This window comes from Giraffa tippelskirchi, chromosome 4 (genome assembly GCF_054371585.1).
Source record: "Giraffa tippelskirchi isolate mGirTip1 chromosome 4, T2T-mGirTip1v1.2.pri, whole genome shotgun sequence".
NCBI lineage: Eukaryota > Metazoa > Chordata > Mammalia > Artiodactyla > Giraffidae > Giraffa > Giraffa tippelskirchi.
This window is the reverse complement of record NC_137278.1, coordinates 26,161,520-26,183,275: the sequence shown is the minus strand read 5'-3', so window position 1 is coordinate 26,183,275 and position 21,756 is coordinate 26,161,520. Positions and strand designations below refer to the sequence as shown.

The 21,756-nt window shown below is 42.6% G+C and overlaps 1 long non-coding RNA gene across 3 annotated transcripts in view; it reads left to right on the top strand.

The window, feature by feature from the left end:
• LOC145503708 (uncharacterized) overlaps window positions 1–21,756 on the top strand; it is a 211,241-nt gene that overhangs the window by 12,741 nt on the left and 176,744 nt on the right. For all 3 annotated transcript variants that reach the window (XR_014051676.1, XR_014051674.1, XR_014051675.1), the window contains exons 3-4: window positions 608–764; window positions 14,455–14,566. This is a non-coding gene — a long non-coding RNA (uncharacterized LOC145503708). The remainder of the gene's footprint in view (window positions 1–607; window positions 765–14,454; window positions 14,567–21,756) is intronic.

Below are 21,756 nucleotides of genomic sequence, written 5' to 3'. Positions count from 1 at the left end.
CTGCCTCCCTTTCATCAGAAAGAGGGTGAAGTTTGCTTCAGAGGGCATTGTGGGCGTAAGAAGTTCCTGTGCACATCTGTCCATTTCACTCAGTCCCCGTGCACGTCTGTCCGTCTCACTTGGTCCCCGTGCATGTCTGTCCGTCTCACTCGGTCCCTGTGCACGTCTGTCCGTCTCACTCGGTCCCTGTGCACGTCTGTCCGTCTCACTCGGTCCCTGTGTGGTTCCTGTGCGTTCCTGTCCGCTTTACTAACTAGAGTATAAGCCTTGAGCCTGAGTAACGGTGGAGCACCTAAGCTGGGCTTGTCAAGGGCTGATGATAGAGTGGAGTGTGGAGGCCCAAAAGGGGTCTCTGGTGCTACCCTGATGGGGCATGACTACAACATTTCACAGCCCTTCAGAGGTTCACCTTGTAGTCGAGGCACCAGTGATGAGTGTGGCTGAAGTACAGCTGAAGACAGCAGGCAGGGGAACTTAGGTCACCCAGGCTAGACTCCGTACCTTCACTGTTGGGTCTGGGGGGTCTATCCCATGTGCAGCCACAGAAACCTCAGTCCTAACACTTCTAACACTGCATTATGAATGTCTGTTTACTTATTGATGGCAGCTTCCTTGAGGACACAGGCCAGTTCTGGTCTCAGCATCTCCTGTGTTTTCTGTAACGCCGGAGCCCAAGGAGAGGTTCCTAGCTAAGCTGGAAGCAGACAACACCTTTGGCCCAAATACAGACTGAGGAAAACTTCATGGGAAGTGGGGAAAAGAAGGTAAGTGGTTAACTGTGTTTCTGGGAAAAGTCTTCTGCTCATTTGTGCTGTGAATGAGAACCTTGAGTGTAAACTGAGTAGAAGACACTATCCACGGCTGCCGGACCCTGGCTCCAGCCAGAGAGATGGGGCTGGCTAGAGGGGCTTTCCAGAAAAGGGAACAGCAGCCTTGCTTGGGGACAAATCCTAGAGTACTTTTTCAGATAAGCATAATCTGCTAGCATGAAGACTGTCCCTATTATTTCCACTTTATTTAAAAAGAATCCTCTGAAAATTCAGAAGGCAAATAAAGCAATCCTGCTAATTTAATGAAGATGAAGCCATAAAAGTAGCTTTTATAGAGTGTCAAACACTCACCGAGAACCTGGCAGCCAGAGGGAAGGAGGGGCAGGGGTGTGCTATGCCTACCCCACGAGGCCAGGACTTTATCTAGTTTTCTGTAGCACGTAGGGTCTCCGAAGGGGAGGGGAGCTGTGCTGTGAGGGAACCTTCCAGAAACCTCAGCCCTGTGAAATTTCCCTTCCACTTGCCTTGTTTGTTTTCTCCAGGATGAGGCGGGAGGGGTGACACGGCCATCAGAAAACACTCATTCCCCCGGGGTTGGTGAGCGTCTCCTTCTGGTACCTCTGTGCCAAGGGCTCCTGCTGCAGACAAGCCTCCATCCGGTGCCCTCTGAGGCACGCAGCCTATCTGCAAAGCCAGTCAGAATGCGGCGGGGGAGGGCTGGTCTGTCCTCTCAGTAATCCCCTTGTCACCGCCACCTCGGAAGGCTGCTCACCCTGATGGAGGGGATGTGATGGGCAAGCCTGTCAAACAGATTGTGAGTGCATTAGCGGGATTAGCAGCGGAGGTGAGGATTTCAATGCGTTTCCAAAGTTCATTCACAGCCTCTGAGACTGGCCTGCTCGACTGCCAAAGGGGGCAGGTGACACTTCAGCATGCGCGTCACCTGAAGTGGTCAGAGGCACCAGCATCCCCTTGTGTTTGTGTCTCTGTATTTTCGTTCCACGTGTATGTGTGTGTGTGTGTGTGTGTAAGTTGCTTCAGTCATGTCCGACTCTTTGCAACCCCCTGGACTGTAGTCCACCAGGCTCCTCTGTCCATGGGGATTCTCCAGGCAAGAATACTGGAGTGGGTTGCCATGCCCTCCTCCAAGGGATCTTCCCGACCCAAGGATCGAACCCACGGCTCCTGCATTGCAGCGGGAATCTTTGCCACTGAGCCATCAGGGAGCAGAGCTTAATTTATAAATATTAGTATAAAATGCTATCTAAGAGGTCTTTCCCTTTTTACTGATAAACCAGCTGAAACACTTTAGCAGCCCCACAAAACCAGATGCTTTGTTCTTGACAGTGATTGAAGTATGATTGATTTTATTTTTGCCCATTAGATTAATAAACCCTCATTGTGGATAAACTGGATCAGAAAAGTATAAGGGGGAAATTTAAAATATTCAGTCTTTTCACTGGATATTTCCTCTGCCGCCATTTTGTTCTGTTTTCATGAAATTTTTCATCTATGTGAATATGAAACAAAGTTACAGTCATATATTGGATCTTGTTTTCTCTTTCCAAAAAATATTGTATCATCAACATCTGCCGATTTCCTTGCACTTTTAATGAAAACACCTGTGAAGTATTTTATGTTTATGTATTTGCAGCTTTCGGACGTGTGACAAATTACCACAAACTCAGCAACTTATGGCAATACTTATTGATCAGCTGACAGTACTGTAGATCAGAAGTTGGCATCTCTGTGCAGGTCTCAGAAGGTCAAAATCAAAGTGATAGTTGGGCCAAGTTCTCCTCTGGAGGCTCTGGGAAGAATCACTCCAAGCTCATTCTTGTCAGCAGGATTCAGTTCCTCAAGATAGTAGGGCTGAAGTCCTCACGTCCTTGCTGCTTGTTAGCTGGGGACTGCTCTTAGCAGCTGGAGGCCACCTGTCTTCCTTTGACATGGGACTCCCTTGATCTGCAAGCCAGCAATTGTCCACTGACTCCTTATTGCGTTTTGAATCTCTGGCTTCTTCTCTGATCAGCTGAAGAAAATGCTTTGCTTTAAAAGGACTCACCGAATTGGGTCAGGCCAACTGGAATACTCTCCCTGTTTCTAGGATGACAATGTCCTATAACATGACCTAACCAGCGGGGTCAACTTCATCGTATTGATAATCCCCACTATTATGCAGGGGATGTATCTCTACTTACCACAATATTGTAATTTATTTAACTAGTTTCCTTTGTTTAAAAAACTGAGTCCAATGGCCACAATTCCATAGTTAAGTCTGCCACAGTACCACTTCCTTGATAAATGAGGTGTATTTCCTCTTTGGAGCTTCCTTTGGGAATCATGCTTTTGGTGAGAGTGGGGCTATTGTGGTCTTCTGCTGGATTGTTGAATAGTAGGTGTATTCCTTTTCTAGGGTTGCTGTGACAAAGTATCATGAACTGAGCAACTTGAAACAAGAGAAGTTTATTGTTTCACAGTTCTGGAGGCTAGAAGCCTGGAGTCATTGTGTCAGGAGAGCTGTGGTCCCTGTGAAACTTACAGGAGAATTCCTTCTTGCCTCTTCTTGGCCCCTGGTAGCTAGCTGACAATCTTGGGTTTCCTTGCTTTGTAGCCACGTAACTCCACTGTCTGCCTTTCTCATCGATGACATTTTTCTTGTGTGTCTGTCTGCACATAGACATCATCTTATAAGGACTCCAGTCGTATCAGATTAGGGACCCAGCCTGCCTTACTTTTTAACTTAACAAGTCACATATGTAGTAATCCTATTTTCAAATAAGGCCACATTCTGAGACACTGGGTGTTAGGATATCTTTTTTATTTTTTTTTAGAGTGTACAGTTTAGTATACCTGTTTTGGGTGTGTGGGGGCTTCCCTTTTAGCTCAGTCAGTAAAGAATCTGCCTGCAAGGCAGGAGACCCGGGTTTGATTCCTGGGTTGGGAAGATACCTTGGAGAAGGAAATGGCAACCCACTCCAGTATTCTTGCCTGGAGAATCCCATGGACAGAGGAGCCTGGTGGGTTATAGTCCATGGGGTCTCAAGCGTTGGACACGACTTAGCGACTAAACTACCACCATATCTTTTTTATGGTATATAGTTCAACATTTAATGATTAGTATGTCTCAGTTGGTAAAGAATCTGCCTGCAATGCAGTAGACTCGAGTTTGAGCCCTGGGTCAGGAAGATCCCCTGGAAAAGGGAATAGCTACCCACTCCAGTATTCTTGCCTGGTGAATTCCATGGACAGAAGAGCCTGGTGTAATACAGCCCATGAGGTCACAGAGTCAGACCCAACTCGGACTAACACTTCTACTTTTTTTTTCCCCTTTCTTAGAATGCCCAGGTGGTGCAGTGGTAAAGAATCCGCCTGCCAATGTAGGAGATGTAAGAGATGCGGGTTCGATCCCTGGGTCGAGAAGATCCCCTAGAGTGGGAAATGCCAACCCACTCCAGAATTCTGGCCTAGAAAATCCCATGGACAGAGGAGCCTAACAGGCTACAGTCTGTGGGGTTGCAAAGAGTAGGACACAACTGAGTGACTGAGCACGCACACTCATAGAATGTTAGGTGACGATCTCAGTGGAAGCTAAATGGACACGGAGAGTGTTAGGCCTTGAACCAGAAGCAGGTCATGCAGATGTAGTTATTTCAGCAAAGATTGGAAAGCTGGCTGTGCTGTGGGGCAGCATGCTAACAGGTGGGGCTAGGCCAGATTTGACTCCTAATTCCTGCGGATAGGAATATAGTCATATCAGTATCATGGGGTTAATTAAGATCATGCCTGAAATTTCCTGGTGTAAAATCCTCTGCCCAAGCTTTGGTTAGTGGCCTTGAGGTTCAGTGAGCTGGGTGTGGTAGGCAAAGGGCAGATACAGCTGAATCTTCTCTGACAAGTGGTCCTGGAAGCAGTGACTGTGTATAATGTTAGAAAATGTGTTTCCTCTCTCTTTTGCTTTTGTTGTTGACTTAAGGTAGCACAGATCTTTTTAGTTTGGAAAGTGATTTCAGAGTTTATTATCCTTTGTAATTTTCACATCCACCCTGTGAAGCTGAAATGACTATTTCCTTTTAGGTATAGGGAAGTTAGAGGTCTTCCCTGGTGGCTCAGTTGGTAAAGAGTCTGCCTGCAATGTGGGAGACCCAGGTTCAATCCCTGGGTCAGGAAGATACCCTGGAGAATGGCAACCCCCTCCAGTATTCTTGCCTGGAGAATTTCATGGACAGAAGGGCCTGGAGGTCTACAGTCCATGGGGTCACAAAGAGTTGGATACGACTGAGTGACTAACACTTTCACTTTCTTTTTTTTAATTTATTTTTAATTTTTTTTATTTTAAAAAAATTTTTTTTATTTTATAAATTTATTTATTTTAGTTGGGGGCTAATTACTTTACAATATTGTAATAGTTTTTGCCATACATTGACATGAATCAGCCATGGGTTTACATGTGTTACACTTTCACTTTCATAGGTAAGTTAAGAATTAGGATTCAATAACTGCCAATACAATGAAAAGTAGATATTGCTGTTTTCATTTTTACAGATAAGAAGCTAAAAAAGGTTAAGTGACTTGTCTTATGGCAGTTGTTAATGGTAGAGCTGGGAGCGGGACTCAGGTCTGTGAACTTTCAAGTCTTGTGTGCTGTCCTTGGCCCCACGCTGTGCTACCAAACTGACCACTAACTTGGACCTGCTTATAGAATGTCAGCATGGGCACCGGACACGGATGCCTGAAGTCCCACTTTCAAAAGTACATTTTAGACTCAACACTGTGTAACGTTGGAAACTCAGGTCAATTTTCCTTGGCTTCATTTATTCATTTACTCTTTTTTTTGTTTGTTTGTTTCATATAATTTCTTTTTTTCCAGCTTTATTGACATGTAACATTTTCTAAGTTTCAGGTGTACACTGATACATGTATATATTGTGAAAATGATTACTACAGAAATATTGGTTAACACCTCCATCAACTGACATAATTACTTTTTGCCTTTGTGTGGTGAGAATATTTAAAATTACTCTCAGCATCTTTCATGTATACAATAGAGTATTGTTAACTATAGTCACTATGCTATACATTAGTACTTACCATATAACTAAAGTTTGTACCTTTGACCAACATCTCTTCATTTCCGCTACTCCCGGACCCCTAGCAACCACCTTTATGCACTCTCTTTCTATGAGTTTAGCTTTTTGAGATTTTGCATGTAAGAGAGATCATACAGTATTTTTCTTTCTTTGTTCAATTTCTTATTTCCCTTAGCATAATGCTCTGAAGTTCCATCTATGTTGTTGCAAATGGAAAGGTTTCAAAGATTTCCTTTTTTAATGGCTAAATGATATTCACATATTTACATTTATATCTATTTATCTAATGCATGTGGGCTTCCCAAGTGGCTCAGTGGTAAAGAATCCACCTGCTAATGCAGGAGACACAGGAGACATGGATTCGATCCCTGGGTCAGGAAGATCCCCTGGGGTAGGAAATGGCAATCCAGTATTCTTGCCTGAAGAATCCCATGAACAGAAGAGCCTGGTAGACACAGGGTCACAAAGAGTTGGACACTACTACCTCCACCAGCTTTGTTTGTAGTGATGCTTTCTAAGGCCCACTTGACTTCACATTCAAGGATGTCTGGCTCTAGGTGAGTGATCACACCATCATGATTATCTGGGTCATGAAGATCTTTTTTGTACAGTTCTTCTGTGTATTCTTGCCACCTCTTCTTAATATCTTCTGCTTCTGTTAGGTCTATACCATTTCTGTCCTTTATCGAGCCCATCTTTGCATGAAATGTTCCCCTGTTATCTCTAATTTTCTTGAAGAGATCTCTAGTCTTTCCCATTCTGTTGTTTTCCTCTATTTCTTTGCACTGATCGCTAAGGAAGGCTTTCTTATCTCTCCTTGCTATTCTTTGGAACTCTGCATTTAGACGGGAATATCTTTCCTTTTCTCCTTTGCTTTTCACCTCTCTTCTTTTCCCAGCTATTTGTAAGGCCTCCTCAGACAGCCATTTTTCTTTTTTGCATTTCTTTTCCATGGGGATGGTCTTGATCCCTGTCTCCTGTACAGTGTCATGAACCTCTGTCCATAGTTCATCAGGCACTCTATCATATCTAGTCCCTTAAATCTATTTGTCACTTCCACTGTATAATCATAAGGGATTTGAATTAGGTCACACCTGAATGGTCTAGTGGTTTTCCCTACTTTCTTCAATTTAAGTCTGAATTTGGCAATAAGGAGTTCATGATCTGAGCCACAGTCTGCTCCCAGTCTTGTTTTTGCTGACTGTATAGAGCTTCTCCATCTTTGGCTGCAAAGAATATAATCAATCTGATTTCGGTGTTGACCATCTGGTGATGTCCATGTGTAGAGTCTTCTCTTGTGTTGTTGGAAGAGGGTGTTTGCTATGACCAGTGCATTCTCCTGGCAAAACTCTATTAGCCTTTGCCCTGCTTCATTCTGTACTCCAAGGCCAAATTTGCCTGTTTGGCATCTGGTCCCATCACTTCATGGGAAATAGATGGGTAAACAGTGGAAACAGTGTCAGACTTTATTTTTGGGGGCTCCAAAATCACTGCTGATGGTGATTGCAGCCATGAAATTAAAAGACACTCCTTGGAAGGAGAGTTATGACCAACCTAGATAGCATATTGAAAAGCAGAGATATTACTTTGCCAACAAAGGTCCATCTAGTCAAGGCTATAGTTTTTCCAGTGGTCATGTATGGATGTGAGAGTTGGATGGTGAAGAAAGCTGAGCGCCGAAGAAATGATGCTTTTGAACTGTGATGTTGGAGAAGACTCTTGAGAGTCCCTTGGACTTCAAGGAGATCCAACCAGTCCATCCTAAAGGAGATCAGTCCTGGGTGTTCATTGGAAGGACTAATGTTGAAGCTGAAACTCCAATACTTTGGCCACCTCATGAGAAGAGTTGACTCATTGGAAAAGACCCTAGTGCTGGGAAGGATTGAGGGCAGGAAGAGAAGGGGACGACAGAGGGTGAGATGGATGGATGGCATCACTGACTCGATGGACATGGGTTTGGGTAAACTCTGGGAGTTGGTGATAGACAGGGAGCCCTGGCGTGCTGCGATTCATGGGGTCGCAAAGAGTTGGACACGACTGAGTGATTGAACTGAACTGAACTGAAGTGACTGAACATGCATGATCTAACGTTGTTCAGTTGCTAAGTTGTGTCTGACTCTTTGTGACCCCATGGACTGCAGCATGCCAGGCCTCCTTGTCCTTCACTATCTCTTGGAGTTTGCTCAAATTCATGTCCATTGGATGAGTGATATTATCTAACCATCTCATCCTCTGCCACCCTCTTCTCCTTTTGCTTTCAATCTTTCCCAGCATCAGGATCTTTTCTAATGAGTGGGCTCTTTGGATCAGGTAGCCAAAGTATTGGAGCTTCAGCTTCAGCATCAGTCCTTCCAGTGAATATTCAGGGTTGATTTCCTTTTAGGATTGACTGGTTTGATCTCCAAGTGGGCAGCCATTCCTTTCTCCGAGGGATCTTCCAGACCCATGGATTGAACCTGGGTCTCCTGCATTGCAGGTATATTCTTTACTGTCTGAGCCACCAGGGAAGCCTTATGATCTATCATATGTACATGTAAAATAGCATTTTCTTTATCCATTCACCCATTGATAATCACTTTGGTTTTTTCCATGTTTGACTATTGTGAATAATGCTGCAATGAACATGGAAGTGTGCAGATATCTCTTGCAGATAATAAGTTCATTTCCTTCAGATACATAGACAGAAATGGGATTGATAGATCATATGACAGCTCTATTTTTAATTTTGCGAGGAAACTCCATATTGTTTTCCACAGTGGTTGTACCAATTTACATCTCCACTAACAGAGCATAAGGGTTCCCTTTTCTCCACATCCTAACCAACATTTGTTATCTCTTGTCTTTTTGATAATAGCTGTTCTAACAGATACAAGGTGATATCTAATTGTGGTTTGATTTGCCTCTCCCTGATGAGTAGTGATGTTGAGCACCTTTTCACGAACCTATTGGCCATTTGTACATCTTCTTTGGAAAAATGTCTATTCAGGTCTTCTGCCCATGTTTTTAACCAGAGTATTTGCTTTTCTGCTATTGAGTTGTACGAGTTACTCTCCTTCACCTCTGATATTTTTTGTTTTTGATGTCACAATTTATGTCTTTTTATATTGTGTATCTATTAACCACTTATTTTTGCTACTGTCTCACTCTCTCCTGAGCTGCAAGGTTTTTGATGAGAATTCCTCTGATTAGCCTTATAGAGTTTCCCGTGTATGTGAGGATTTTTTTTCTCTTGCTTCTTTTAAAATCCTCTGTCTTTGATTTTAGACAGTTTCATTATAATGCATCTTAGAGAAGGGTTGAACTTAATTTTAATTTGGAGACGTATGAACTTCATGAACTTGAATGTCCACATCTCTCCCCAATGTTGGGAACTTTCAGCCATTGTTTCTTTAAATAAACTTTTGCCCCATTCTCCCTCTCTTCTACTTCTGGGACTCCTATAATACAGGATATTTTTTTTGTATAGTTTATGTAGGCTTTCTTCAAACTTTTCATTTTGTTTTCTTTGTTCTCCTCTTACTGGATAGTGTAAAAAGATCTGCTTTCTCATGGATTCTTTGTTTTACTCCATCCAGTGTGATATCAATACATATGATATTGATGTTCTCTATTACATTTTTCATTCCATTTATCATATTCTTCAGTTCCAGAATTTCTGTTTTGTTGTTGTTAATGATTTCTGTGTCCTTGATAAACTCATTTTGTTAATTTTTTTCCTGCTTTCTTGAATTGTCTTTCTGTGTTTTCTTATAGTCACTGAGCTTCCTTGAAATGTTTGTTTCATATTTTTTTTTGTCGGGCAGCTCTTAGATTCCTTTGAGATAGGTTACTGGAAATTTATTGTGTTTCTTTGGTGGTGTCATGTTTTTTTGATTTTACATTTTCCTTGAAGTTTTATATTGCAATATTTGAAGATGCAGTCACCTCTTCCAGTTTTTACTAACAGAATTTCAGAGAGAAATACCTTCTGTTTCTCCAAATATCATCCATGTTAGGAATTCTGGGCCTTTCTCAGCTCTTTTCTACTGATTCTCCTGCTCTGTAGTTTTGTACCCTCTTGAGAGCTTGTTTGGAGGCTCTAGCAGGGGAGCTCATACCCTTGACTGGATCCTCTTTGACCGAGCACCAGCTTTGGAAGGGACACATATGGAGCGGTGATGGAGGAAGGGGACACCTGCCTAGCCTGCCAGATCAGCCGAATCAATTCTGGCGATCAATGGGGTGACAGATGTCTCAATCAGATCGCCCTCACATCCTCTTGTTCCCTCTTGGAGGGGGAATTCTTAAGATTACACATCTTCTCTCAAGCCTGCAATGTCCTGCTTGGTGTTCTCAGCTTCCACTTTGCTTTCCCCAGGCCTGTACTGATTGCTCACATTTGTGTACTTTCTCACAATTCTGCAGATCTGGGCTGGCTTCCTGCATGTGTTTACTAGCTGTCTACAAGGGCTTCCTCTTGCTGCCATCGGGGGCATGCTCAGATTGCTGAACACAGGGTGAGCCAAGGTTGTGGGGCACTGGGCGTGTCTATACCAGTTGGGGGGATCCGTGGGTGAGACATCCCCAGTGGCTCTTGGGTGGGCTTCCTGATGGAGTGGACTGCTCAGTTAGTCGGGCCCGTGTCCCTTAGAGGTTTTTCAGGACCCCTGATTTCTGTTCTCCAAGCTACTTCCCACTCCCCAATCATGCAGCACACCTCAGTATTCTGGGTGGAGTGGGGAAGAACTGGGTCTCTTTGGCAGTGTCCCACAAAGCTGGGGAACTGGGTGCTCACTCCCATCCTCACATCCCCCCCTCATGAGAGAAACCACAGGCTAAGGAAGTGTCTCTTGGCACTGATCTGTGCTACCTTGGGGAGGGATGATGTGGATAAAATGAAACTGCTCTTCGATGCATCCAATCTTGGAATTTTTTTCCCTCCAGCCATGAACTGGAACTTTTTTCTCCATGTCATGGGCTTCTACAAGGCACTCTCATCCATAAGTGGTTAGCTAAATCAGTATTCTTTGGGAGGAAGATGGTAGAAAAATCTTTTTCTGTTGTGCTGATGCTATCACTGTTCTTAATGTTTATTTCTTGAGCTTTTATATGCCAGATTTTATTCTAGGCCTTGGAGTTAGAGCAAGATGAGATAAAATGCTTGAGAAGTTTGTCTTCTAGAATTGCATCAGTTTCATTTTTTTATAAAGTGAGGGTTAAAATGTATATACCTAATTAAGTTGTGATGAAAGTCATTCATGTAATGAACTTATCCCAACACCAGGCAGATCATAATTTTCAATAACTGTCAGCTATTTATATAGAGATCACACACATTGGGAGGTCGGTAGAAGTTGACTCTTTTGGAACTGCAATGCCTTAGCATGGGGAGAGAACACTGAATGATCTGGAGGAAGGTGGAAATTTGGAGCCTTAGTAGCATGACTTCTCTAGGTCTAGGATTGAAACATGAAGTTGGAATACAGTGTTGTCATGAGGGCAGTGGGAGGGCCTCCCAAAGAGGGAGGTTTGGAGGAGACGCACCAAGTTCATCTACTTGTTCAATATATGCTGCCCCAGCTGCCTAGAGCTAAGGTGAAGGATTCCACACTGCAAAGGAAGAATCAGTGAGACCCAAAAGCAATGAGACACAAGTCACATTGTGTGGAGCACATTGCTGGCTTTTACATTTATTTTGCCTAAATGGCCCACTGTGTTAGATGCCTGTCTTAAGTTCCTATACCTCAATATGTGGTATTAACTCCAATAGAAAACATGCAACCCACCCGAAGCTAACATAGTTTAAGAAATGCAATATTTTATATGCATCACATTTTAGAAAGCTGTTTTTTGTTGAGGAATGGGGTAACCACTACCAGTCATTTTACTTTGCCTTGGGGATACAATTCAGAGAGTTGGAGTTTATACTATAATTTAGCTAATCTGCCCAGATTCAGCATCTGTATTCCTTTAAGTGGCATTTAATATTACAACAGGAAATCTTTACTGGTTTTCTATCATAAAGAAACATTACTAGACTATACTGTATTATGTGCTCAAATTGGCTTGCCTTCTCTAGTGAACTATAGAAGGAGTGGAAGCAGATAGTGAGTGGAGAGGGATGCTTGCGTGATCAACCTTGCATCCCACAAAGGTTAGAGGTCTGCAGCATGCATACCACACCCACAGAGCAGGTGTTGGGCCCACCGAGCAGGGCTCAGGTCTTCCTAGAGCTCCCTGAGAGGGGGAAGATCAAGTCTGTCTCTCAGGTTGTTTGTGATGTTTATATGAGGTGATATGTACAATAACTTCAGACACGATGGTCATTCAACAAAAATAGTTTACTCTCCCTTTTGTTTTAATCCCCTGCTGTATGAATTCAGTTTTCTTCAGTATTTTTCAAAAGCAGTTATAAATTAAGCCGCTTTCCTTTCTTATTCCTAGTTAGAGGATCTGGCATAAAGAAAGGATCAGTGGGCGTCTGTGAGATGAGTTGTTTGTGGTGTTTGGTATAAAGGGGTTTCCTATCTAAGTCCTTTGTAGGCAGCGGTGGGATTGGGGGTGTGGGCTTGGAGATTCGATCCTGTCTCCCAGCTCTTAAGCAGCACACTCAAGACAGGTTAGACTTAGCTGTTAGGCTCTTTCCAGGTAAAGCTGGTGGGAGAGTTATTCCCATCTCCATATATGAGCTATTTTATCCACATGCCCTGACTTTAAATCTGCCTTTCATGTACTTGATCATATTCTACACACCTGGAACAGTATCAGAGTTTGGAATTTCAGGGAAGAATTAGACATCCCCTACCTATAGGAAGTCAATGATTAAGTAGCAGAGAAAGCACTATACAGACAGAGAGACAAACTCACAGGCATACACTCATGCATACATATACATATGTGCCTGTGTGTATATTTGTGTGTATTTTTGGAAGTAGTGTTCTAAAGTAAGGGGAAACACTCAGTGTGAGAGATCCAAAGTTGTGAGGATCCAAAGTTGTGGGGACCATGTTTTGTATGTCACAATTAGGCTCCATGATCTGTTAAGAACATAGGTCCAATGAAAATCAAAGGAATAATGCTTAAAGTGGAAGTAGTCCCAGAGTAAAGGTGCCTCCATAGAGGCACTTCTTTCTTTTCTTTTTTTGAACCAATTTTATTTATTAATTCTGGTTGCACTGGGTCGTTGTTGCTGCATGGTGTCCTTCTCTAGTTTCAGAGAGCTGGGGCTACTCTTTGTTGCAATGCAGTCTTCTCATTGTGGTGGCTTCTCTTGTTGTGGAGTACAGGCTCTAGGCACATGGGCTTCAGTAGTTGTGGCTCAAGAGCTCAGTAGGCCTGATACACAGGCTTAGTTGCTCTGTGGCAGGTGGAATATTCCTGGACCAGGGATTGAACCTGTGTCCCCTGCATTGGCAGGCAGATCCTTATTCACTGTGCCAACCAGGGAAGTCCTAAAAGGTAATTCTTATCCTCAATAAGTTTGCAGTCTAGTTAGAGAGACAGTCATGTGTACACTCCTGGATAAAAGGGAGCATATCTCACTGAGATGTGTCATAGAGGCAAGAAGAGGACCCAAAGGGACCCACAGCTCCTCGGAGTAATGGGAGACGAGGAAGAAGAGGGAGAGAGTTTAGTGTCAGTGAGGGTTGAAGGACTCAGGGAGAAGAAAGAGTGCTGGTTCTGGGAGGAAGCTATAGAAAGGCCTGGCTTCAATCTTGTCTAAGCAGGGAGATCAAAGAGCCTTCACTGGATTGAAGACAATGAGGCGCACATCCTTGGGGAGCCAGGTGCTTCTGTGGCCAAGGACTTTGTAGCTTGTCTGGCTGGCTAGCAGCAACATGGTTGAGAACAGACATGCGGGACTGATTAGAAAACTTCTAGGCTTGGGGAAAAAAATGTAGACATCAGAGACATGAAAATGAAAACATGCAAGCATTTGTAAATGGAATGTGCCTCTCGTTGTGGTTTACGTGCCCGAAAACCTTGTGAGCAACCTGTAGATACGGCTGGAGAAAACATGTCTCAAAGCCTTCTTCTCTCCCCCTCGCACACTGATGGCTCTCCTTGGACAGCACCTGACTTTCTCTCCTGAGGTTTCTTTCCTGAGGTAGGACCTTCCTCTCACTGATTGTTATCAGGAAGTGAACTGGTAGCCCACTAAACTCTGGCTTCATCAGACTCTCAGGAAGAAATCATGTGTGTGTGTGTGTGTGTGTGTGTGTGAAGTTCAGTTCAGTTCAGTCGCTCAGTCGTGTCCGACTCTTTGCGATCCCATGGACTGCAGCACACCAGGCCTCCCTGTCCATCACCAACTCCTGGAGTTTACTCAAACTCATGTCCATCGAGTCGGTGATGCCATCCAACCATCTCATCCTCTGTTGTCCCCTTCTCCTCCCGCCTTCAATCTTTCCCAGCATCAGGGTCTCTTTCAAGGAGTCAGTTCTTTGCATCAGGTGGCCGAAGTACTGGAGGTTCAACTTCAGCATCAGTCCTTCCAGTGAATATTCAGGACTGATTTTCTTTAGGACTGACTGGTTGGATCTCCTTGCAGTCCAAGGGACTCTCAAGAGTCTTCTCCGACACCACAGTTCATCTGTGATGCATCTCTTTTTCAGCACTGTGTGTATGTGAAGAGGCTATTGCAAAGGGATCAAGGACCCACGCTGGAGACTTGTTGTTGACACTTGAAAAGTTACTGACGCTTTCTGAACCTTAGATTCTTCATCAGTAAGTGGAAATAATAAGACTTATAACCAAGTTCTTGAGAGGACTAAATGTAGTAACTAAATAGATTAGTATGATGCTTGGCACATATTAGGTATTTGAGAAATCTCACCTGTTGTTATTGCTGTTTGGGGGGTACAAGTTGATATAATCTGGGTACATTCTGGGTAGAGTTAGAGCAACTTAGAATCTTTTTGTTGTGGTGGGGGGAGTGAGGGGCAGGGACAGGAGCATACACATTGCTGTCCATAGTGCTGAATCATCTTTGCATAGGGCATGGCTGTGACTCTGAACACCAGGCCACTGCAGATGTTGCTCAGTCTCTCCCAGGAATTCTGAGCCAGGAATGCTGAATGAAGAGACACAGATAGTAGAAAAGCAAACTAGCTGTGGCTTTTGGATAAGCCACTGAGAAATTTCTATGGAGAGAAAAAGAGACATTTTAATCCCCTTTTTACATATTTACGCTACCAAACACACACATACACACCCTAACCTGATATAGTTGAAACGCTGATAAAAGTAATGCATGCGCGCTCTGTGATGGAAGGGGTGCAGGTATTAACATGAATGGTGAGTCGGAGTGGTTAGCAGAACCCAAGAAGGGTGGAGATTAAGTGAGGCATCATTATTAGCTGAGTTAAAACAAAATTAAACATCTAAACATTTTGGGTCAATAAAATATTTGTAATTTTCACAATGTCACAGAATAAGTAAAACCGATATTTTATAATGTACCTTGTCAGTTTCATGTAATATTGAAAGTTTAAGCACACTTCTGAGTGTATTAAGTTGTTTTTGGAGAGTAGGGAATTTTGAAGGGCAGGTGTCTCCCTAATATTTTTCTTTTTGGGGAGTATTTTGGTGATGATTTTGAGTGTATTGTTTTCTCTGAGGCCGCTTTGTCCATTTCCCTCCTCTTCTCGCAGCTTGGCTGACCTGCCTCCTAACGCCTACCTGCTAGTCAGTTTATCCTTGCAGTCATCCATCTACCCCCAATTATTCAAACATGCAATTATTGAGCATCTACTGCATATTCTGCACTAAGAAAGTAACTCAACTAATTTGACTGTTGTCATGACAGACTGACCTTGACCCAGCCGCTCCAGAATCCACTGGTGCTGTACTTATTCTCCCATTTAACAAATTCACTAAACTCTTATTGTTAGTCAGGTACTGTTTTAGGGAGTGGGGAGACAACAATAAATTCTGCTTATCCAGGAGTTGGGTTACTGAAATAGGTTTCTGACCGCTTCCATTTTTGCCATCGACCTCCTGCAGCTCATTGTCAATACAGCCAGAGGTCCTTTTACACCTAAATCCTGTCATCGTTTCTCTGCTCAGAGTCTCCCAACAGCTTCTCGTCTCATTTAGCTGGAGCAGGGGTGGGCAGCACAGAGATGGAGGTGATGAGAAGAGTTTGTATTCTCTCTATGTATTTTGAAGGCATAGCCTATAGGACTCACTGACAGATCAGAGCTCGCACTCCTGTACTGGAAGGCAAAATCCCAACCACCGGACCACCAGGGAAGTCCCTGAAGGTGCCTTTTTATATGGATGCTGCCTGGCCACTGGTAGACAAAGCATGGCCTCTTCAGGGGCCTTGCGTGATTGTGAAAGCAGCCTGTCTTTCTTGCTGTGGTCCATCTCCTCTCTGACTGGCCCGTCTGATGCCTGGGCCTCTCCTCATCCCTTACAGAGTGAAGAATTTGCTTCACTCGGAAGGAAGCAGAGTGCAAAGTGAGGTCACTGCTGCCTGCTAACTCTTAAGACCTTAACTTTCAGAAACATTTCAGAAATGTTTCCTAAACATTTACAAGAAACAAGAGGTATTTTGATAGCCTTATAAACTTTATTTAGTTTTAACAAATACTGAAGTTACTGGTTTACTATACCGATAGGAATTAAATGTTGTGCTATAAAGTTAAAGGCCAAAATAGTTCAGATAGCTACAGCTCTAATTAAGATTTCAGTGCATGGTGGTGAAAGCAATATGGCACAATCTATGGTCCATTTTTTAAAAGACAGTGTAGCTACTCAAGTTCCATTTATTTAAAAGAGCCTTTTATGAAAAACTTAGAGAACATTAGATTCATTAACAGCAACTGTAGGCTTTTGCACCCATTCATGGGTGGCAGATGGATCCATTGAAATGGCTGGCTGAACAAATATGAATTGAGCATGACCTCCAGAAGTTAGGAGTCTGTTTGAAACCTATTAGTGTAACAGTGTTTTGTACAGTAGCTTTAATCTTTTACCTCTTTGGTAGAATTAAATACGTATTTTTTTCTTTTTCTTGTTACTACCCCTTCTTCTTAGTTTATTTACACACACATACAATTGCACAATTCACATTGCATTCCCAAAGTATAATTTTCTCTTTACTCATACTTCAACGCATGTTTTTGTTTGCATGTTTTTATCCTGCAATAACAGTAATAAGATTTTTATTGTAATGTTGTATATTAGAACACATAAATATATTATGTATTATTGTTATTAATGGAAATGCATTTGTAGATATTGTACATTTTCCCCCAGCTTTACCGAGGTATAACTGACAAAGAAAAGTGTATATATTTAAAGTGTACAATGTGGTGATTTGATATACATATACATTGTGAAATGATTATCACATTCCAGCTAATGAACACATCCATCACTTAGTTATCTTTTTTTTTACTGTAAGAATATCTAAGGTCTACTCTCAGCATATTTAAAATATGAAATAACTATAGTCATGCTGTACATTAGGTCTCCAGGATTTATTCATCTTATATCTGAACATTTGCACCCTTTGCACAACATCTCCCCATTTACTCACTCCCCAACTTCTGACAACTACCATTTTACTCTCTGCTTCTATGAGTTTGATGTTTTTCGATCCCACATATCAGTGGGATCATACAGTGTTTTTTTCTGCTTCTAGTTTATTTCACTTAATATGGTGGTGGTTTAGTCACTAACTTGTGTCTGACTCTTTGTGACCCCATGGACTGTAGCCTACAAGGCTCCTCTGTCCATGGTATTTTCCAGGCAAGTATACTGGAGTAGATTGCCACTTCCTTCTGCAGGGAATCTTACCCACCCAGGGATCAAACCTAGGTCTCCTGCCATTGCAGTCAGATTCTTTACCAGCTCAGCCACCAGGACAGCCCATAATGTATTCCAATTTCATCCATGTCGTTGCAAATAGTGGGATTTCCTTCTTTTTATAGCTGAATAATATTCTATTGTATGTCTCTGTGTGTAGTATATATTGTATACACAATAGTGTATATTGTGTGTATATATGTATGTTGTCACACTTAACCACATTTCACACACATCACATTCTTTATCCATTCACCTGTTTATGGACACTTAGACTGTTTCCATACTTTGGCTATTTGAATAATGAATACTATTGTGTGTTAACTCTCCTCCAAACAACTGCTTTGTAATTCACATCCCTTACTAACCCAATACGAACAAGACAGAAGTTAAGTAAGAAATTTAAGGAGGGTTTTCTTTATTTCCTTTCACTCTGAAGTTTTTGAAAATTAAAACAATGAAAAGCATCAAGAAAATAAACAAGCTCTGTGTGATTCTGGTTCCCCTTTATGTAATCCTTAGTGGATTTTCAGGGGTTGTTAGATGTTTGCTATAAAATTATGAAATACATGTTATTTTAGCACACTTATGTTCTACTGCTCCTTTTCTCCTTTTATTTTCCTTTCCCTTCTATTTCTACTCCCCCTTCACCATCATCATCATCATTACTATTATTTAATTGATTTATTTTAGATACAGCTATCCCATTTTTAAGAATTATTTAGTAGACTCCTGATTGCAAAAAGTCTTGAGTGAAAGTCTCCCTAGAATTGTAAATGTCTTAGCTCTTTCAACACATTAGTGATAGATATCATTTTTGACCCTTAATACTGATTAAATGCTTTTTCCAGTGCATTTCAAAACTATCTACTGCTGCTGCTGCTGCTAAGTCGCTTCAGTTGTATCCGACTCTGTGTGGCCGCATAGATGGCAGCCCACCAGGCTCTGCCGTCCCTGGGATTCTCCAGGCAAGAACACTGTAGTGGGTTGCCATTTCCTTCTCCAATGCATGAAAATGAAAAGTGAAAGTGAAGTCACTCAGTCATGTCTGACTCTTCGCGACCCCATGGACTGCCGCCTACCAGGCTCCTCCGTCCATGGGATTTTTCAGGCAAGAGTACTGGAGTGGGTTGCCATTGCCTTCTCCACAAAACTATCTGAAGCCACTTCAAATAAGACTTGTGTATGTGTGTGTTAGTCTCTCAGGCATGTGTGACTCTTTGTGACCCCATGGACTGTGGCCTGCCAGGCTCCTCTGTCCATGTAATTCTCCAGGCAAGAATACTAGAGTGGGTAGTTATTCCCTTCTCCAGGGTCCTGATCCAGGGATTGAACCCGGGTCTCCTGCATTGCAAGCAGATTCTTTACCATCTGAGCCACCAGGGAAGCCTATTAGGTATTTAACCTGGTTAAATCCTTTCCTCTTTCTGAGCATCTGATTCCTTATCTATAAAATGGGGATAATAATATCTACTTCATATATTTGTGCTGATTAAATGGAGCAAATTTGATAGGAGAAAAGTTTGTAGTAAATTGTGAAGTTCCATTTAATATTAGTATGCAAATTATAATAGTAATAATAATAATGTAAGTGGAAAAATCAGGGACTGGAGTTGCACAATGGAGTGTTTTTTTACTATGACACAGACTATTTTAAGTGATATGCTATAGTTAGATCATAATTCACATAACCATCTTCTGAATTGGGCAATTAAACTATGTCATACTATTTGGGCATGTAAAGAACAGTACGTGCTTATGCACAAATTATTTATCTCCATTTCCGAATATTGCTTTGGCGTTTGGTTCCAGAAGGCCAGTCACTTCCTCTCAGGACTTCCCCTGCTCTGGGTTCCATCTAGTTAGTGCTGATACTCGGCTCTTTGTAGCTCTCTTACGCTTGTGTTCTCTCTGGATCCTAGAAGGGCCTCCAGAAAGGCCTGGGCAAGAGTGAGGTTGAAAGAGGAGGGGCTTTGCTGCTGTTGTTTGTTGGATGGGGAAGCTGGACTAAGGATGCCCCTTTGCCTTGGGGGATCTTGGTGTCAGGGGAAAAAGTAGGCTCTGCTTGGCGACAGGGTGGACACCCCAGGGAACAAGGAGAGAAGGGGCATGACAGGTCAGGCCCCCGGGGGGAACGTCCCTGCCTAGAAGTCTGTTGGGTCCCTAGAGCTCTCCCAGCTGGGCTTTATAGAATTACAGTTGAATTCACAACTTAAGTCTCTGCCAGAGAGAGTAATTCTGTCTGCAGCACCCCCCCCCCCCCAAGGTTGTATCCAAAGTGAGGAGAGGAAGGATGGGGGCGGGGGGTGGGGCAGCAATCCTCCAGGCTGTTAGCAGCTCTTTGAGTCAATGGCCTGTGAAATGTTAGAGAAGACCCGAAACCCTCCTCCCTGGGTGGATATCACCTTCTTCCTTTGGATTTTATGAAGAACCTGATCCTCTTTGCCTGGATGGAGCCAAATAAACGGGAGTCTCTGAGGAGGCTGATGGCTCAGCGGTAGAGGTCCCCCTGCGATGTCTAGTTTTGATGCTTTGCTGATGGATATGATCCTGCTCAGAGAACTTGATCACTTGTGCCAGTCTGAGAGAAAGGTCATGTTTTTAATTTAACATAATTTCCTACACCAAAGAGAATTTTCAGTAGGATATTCGACTTTTGCACCTTTAATGAGACCAGATGCTCTGGGGCCTGCAGCCTTGGAGAGAAAACAGACTTTCTAGTTTACACTTCCACTCTGAGCCTTTTCTAAACTGGGCATGTGAAGTTCCCCTGAGTGCCCCTCTGCACTGGTGTTTCTTTCTCTCTCTCTCACTTTTCCCTCTTCCTTCCTTTCTATCTCTCTGTCTTCCTTTTTCTCTTCCCACCCATCCTTCCTTCCTCTCTTCTGCCCCTCCTCCTCCTTTGTAGACTTATCTTAGAACACTTGGCATGGGCTAAGCAGATGCTTAGAGCTTCACAAACGTATATTCGGTTTCTATTTCACAGATGAAACAGCCGAGACTCAGCAAGGTTAGGTGAGGAGTCTTGTATTGACTAGGGGGATGATAGGCTGAATAACACAGTCCTTACAAGCCTGGGTACTGAAATTAGATCATCTGAGTTCAAGTCCAGGCTGCGATGTTTACTTGTAGTTACCTGGGAAACTTCCTTAACCTTTTAACTACCAGTTTATGTCTTAAAGTTTAATTTTATTTTTAATGATGACAGTTAAATGTACAAAAGGGCGTAAGTATAGTTTATAAACTAATAAAACCAATGCCTGGATACCTTTTAACTAGATTAAGAAATAGAGCATTGTCCATACTTTTTGAGTCTTACATGTATTCCTCTTCTGTGCAACTTCCATCCTCATTTAACCCCTAGAGCTAACCATTTTTGTGGATTTTGGTTTTATGTTAGTTGTGTTTTTCTATACAGGTATTATATATATGTGTGTGTGCTTAGTCGCTCAGTCGTGTCTGACTCTTTGTGACCCTATGGATGGTAGCCCATCAGGCTCCTCTGTCCATATGGACTCTTCAGGTTAGAATACTCAAGTGGGTAGTCAGGCCCTCCTCCAGGGGATCTTCCCAACCCAGGGATTGAACCCAGGTCTCCTGCATTGCAGGTGAATTCTTTACCATTTGAGCCATACATATGTATTATATAATACATATATATACACATACACCCTATCAATAAATAATATATTGATTAGTGTTGCTTGTTTTTGTACTTTATTAAGCTGAAAATTCTATAATGTATTTTTCTTGGATATGCTTTTTATACTTTTAGCTATATTTATGAGATTTAGCCATGTACTTATAGTCCATTTATTTTCAGTCCTAAGTGGAATGCTGTTTTATGACTTCATCTCTATTTAGTCATCCTCTTCTTAATGGGTTGTTGCAGCTTTTCAGTATGACAAACAATTCTGTTATGCACATTGCTAGGCTTTTTTCCTGAGGCACATCTGCTGAAGTTTCTTTAGGGTGTAAACCTAGGAATGAGATGATCACAGTCACGTATGTTCAGTGTTAGGCTCAACTGCTTTCTGTATTTGTTGCAAAACCAGTTACTGACTCATAGAGTAGAGAGTTCCCATTTCTCCACTTCTTCA